The sequence below is a fragment of the Adiantum capillus-veneris genome, chromosome 30 (genome assembly GCF_014529385.1).
Source record: "Adiantum capillus-veneris isolate H3 chromosome 30, ASM1452938v2, whole genome shotgun sequence".
Classification (NCBI taxonomy): domain Eukaryota; kingdom Viridiplantae; phylum Streptophyta; class Polypodiopsida; order Polypodiales; family Pteridaceae; genus Adiantum; species Adiantum capillus-veneris.
In genome coordinates, this window is record NC_140960.1 from 93,628,878 (window position 1) to 93,632,575 (window position 3,698).

Consider the following 3,698-nt stretch of genomic DNA (forward strand, 5'->3'; position numbering starts at 1 on the left):
GTTTGGAAGCGGGAAAGAGAGCATATTATGCATTTGAGAACATGTGTAATGTGGGAAACATCAAGTGTTGGGTTCTCAAGAAGTATCTTTTTGATGCATTGGTGACACCGGTTCTTCTTTATGGAGTTGAAGTGTGGGGCGGGAGCATCTCAAAGTCTACTTGGAAAGAGTTTGAGAATGTCCAAAAGCGTTTTCTTACAAACTTTCTCCAAGTTAAGACACAAACACCATATATGCTCCTACTTCTTGAGTCGGGATCTCTTCCAATTGAGGTTATGGGCATGGAAAGGGTTGTGGAGTACATGATAAAGATGCGTCAAAACCCCTCACATCGACTTCCTACAATTACATGGGAAGCAAGCAAAAAAGTTCAAAAGACGCATAAAAGCAAGATCTTGAGCACGGGATGGATGCAAGACATAAAGAAGTGGTTTGGGAGATGGGATGCATTACACTTGCTACATGATGCTTCAATTGACTCTCAAGTGAATGAAGCGTTTCTACAACGCCAATGTATTACGGCTTGGGAGAAATCCGGTGGGTCACGCTTCATACATTACACCACCTATATTGCCCCCAACTGCAAAACCATGTTCTTCGCTGAGAGAGGAAACCGTACTCACACTTACATGCTTGAGCCTATTCCCTTGTCCGCGATATGCACTATCGCAGCAATTTGGCTTAGCTCCCATTTCCTTCGATGCGAGATAGGGCGTTGGGGCAATGGAGAAGAGTCAAATCGATTGTGCACATTATGCTCACTGCAACTTCGAGAGTCTGAGTACCACACACTACTAGAGTGCTCAGCTTTTGATCACATCCGAACTTGCTTCTCTCACATTTTCAGCCATAACTTAGACCTACACACTTTCCTCTCCCAGCCAAAGTGTGGGCTCTCCATTGCGACTCTCATCACTACAATTTTGGAGCATCGAGAGTCACTCATCAGCCATACACATACTACATCAAATGTAACTTTGGTCCCATAGGTCACATTTGACCTCCGAGGACGATAATAAAATCTATCTATCTATCTATCTATCTCTCTCTCTCTCTCTCTCTCTCTCTCTCTCTCTCTCTCTCTCTCTCTCTCTCTCTCTCTCTCTCTCTCTCTCTCTCTCTCTCTCTCTCTCTCTCTAAGAAAACTGAACTCTCTCAAAGAGCGCGCGCCGGCGCGCACTCTTTGAGAGAGTTCAGTTTTTTTAGAGAGAGAGCCAGGTCGCAATGTAATTGGCAGCCGCAATAAGCTCAGTTGCATAGTTACCCTCGAACGCGGCCATGGCAGCTAGCAAGGTAGAGATGCAAGGGTCTCTCTCTCTCTCTCTCTCTCTCTCTCTCTCTCTCTCTCTCTCTCTCTCTCTCTCTCTCTCTCTCTCTCTCTCTCTCTCTCTCTCTCTCTCTCTCGTCCGGATCGCTTCCCATTGAGGTCTTGGGCATGGAAAGGGTTGTGGAGTACATGCGTAAGACACAACGTAGCCCTTTGCATCGACTTCCTAGAATCGCATATGAAGCAAGTCAAAAGGTTCAAAAGACATGCAAGAGCAAAATACTAAGTTCGGGGTGGATGCTTGATATCAAGAAATGGTTTGGAAGATGGGATGCATGTCACTTGGTCAAGGATGCGTCGATCGACTCCCAAGTTAATGAGGCCTTCTTACAACGCCAATGTATCATGGCTTGGGAGAAATCCGGAGGTTCTCGCTTCAGCCATTACACCACACACGTTGCCCCAAACTACAAATCTCTCTTCTTCTCGGAACGAGGTAACCGAACCCATTCCTACATCCTTGAGCCCATCCCGTTGAGTGCGATCCGCACCATTGCCTCCATTCGTCTTAGCTCCCATTCTCTACGCTGCGAGACAGGACGTTGGGGCACTGGCGAGGAGTGTCATCGACTTTGCACCTTATGCCCTCGTCAAGTGCGAGAGAGTGAGTACCACACACTACTTGAGTGCTCTGCTTTTGACCACATTAGGTCCTCTTTTCCCCATATATTCAGCCATGAGCTCTCCCTACATACCTTCCTCTCCCAACCACGATGTGGACTCTCTATTGCGACGCTCATTTCAGCCATTTTTGAGCATCGAGAGTCACTTATGAACTCCACTCACACCACGTGACATGTTCATTTGGTCCCATAGGTCATATTTGACCTCCCAGGACGATAATAGAACTATCTATCTATCTATCTATCTCTCTCTCTCTCTCTCTCTCTCTCTCTCTCTCTCTCTCTCTCTCTCTCTCTCTCTCTCTCTCTCTCTCTCTCTCTCTCTCTCTCTCTCTCTCTCTCTCTCTCTCTCTCTCTCTCTCTCTCTCTCTCTCGTGTAGGGCTTGCCTTCTTCTTCGCCATAGCCATGCGGAAGGAGGACACTATCACGTGCGTGAGTGCGGAGGGGTTCGAGTTCGTCATTGATTGCAAGGCTGCCATCGTCTCGAACACCCTCAAAAGCATGCTCAGCTCCGCTGGAGGCTTCAAGGAGACGGGAAGTCAAGCTTCCGGAGATAAGCACACCAGTTCTGGAAAAAGTATGTGAGTTTTTGTACTGGTCTTTGCAGTTTTCCAATGGCATTGAGACGGAGTTTGACATCGAGCCAAAAATGACTCCGGACTTGATCATGGCTGCGAATTTCCTGCACACATAGTGGTGGCTTCTTGGTCCATAGAAGGATGAAGATTGATAGTGTTAAGTTTTTGTTAGAGCTGCCGCTTGACCTGCCTTTCATTGTGTAAATGTCATGCTAGCAAAGGTTTTCCACAAGGTGAATAGAGGGTCTTGTAAATTATAATTTTCAAGGATTTCATATCCAAGTGTCCTTTATGGTCCAAAAGAGAGAGAGAGAGAGAGAGAGAGAGAGAAAGAGAGAGAGAGTGTTAAGAATTAGCGCCATTGGCTTCGCTCCAATTAATTACCAGCAGAGTTATATTTCTAAGGGGGCCGGCTGTAGAGTAGAAAATCTTGCCGAAGCTGAGCATTGTGGGAGATGGGAGCAGCTGAAGCACAGGAGCAAGTGGAGGAGAAGCCGTGGGGGATGATGCAGCACCTGCAGAAGCACAAGCCAATGTCGTCAAGTGGTAGAGTTTGTGACGCTCCTGGTGGGGGCAGGCGTGGTGGTGGTGCAGTTGGCAGTGATGGCGCCGCTGCTGCTGTTGTTAAGCCCATTGCTGGTGCCCGTGGGCTTTCTGATGGCGTTGTGCACGGAAGGTCCCCTCATAGCCGGGGGGGGGGGGACCATAACGACTATTTTTGCGGTGTCGTGGGTGTACAAGTATGTACTGACGGGGAGACAACCTGACGTTTCCCATGAATTGTTCCTTTTGATGAACATTGCAGCCTTCGCTTGCGGCCGATATCACAACCGCTTATATTTTTTAGGGAAAATTACCAAAATACCCCTCTAATTTGAGGAAATTCCCAAAATACCCTTGTATCTATTTTGGTTGGATTGTTCAAGATTTTCTAATCTTCATTTGTTTTTGACAATTGAGATCCGTTTTTGAGTGCTCAGCATGTAATTTGTCACCAGTTACCATCGCAAAAAAGGCAATTATGTCTAGAAGCAATTCATCTCCAAAGCCTACGAGAATTGCCACTGTGATTGAAGCCATCAATTGGATGGATGTTGAGGGACGTTTGAGTCTTTTGGACATGCTTGTATCTGATGTTTTGGAAATGTCTTTCTAAGTTTTTTTCAAAA

At 46.6% G+C, this 3,698-nt stretch overlaps 1 pseudogene; it reads left to right on the plus strand.

Moving 5' to 3' along the window:
• Positions 1 to 2,356: 2,356 nt before the first annotated feature.
• Positions 2,357 to 2,719, plus strand: LOC147418421 (uncharacterized; annotated as a pseudogene).
• Positions 2,720 to 3,698: the final 979 nt, after the last annotated feature.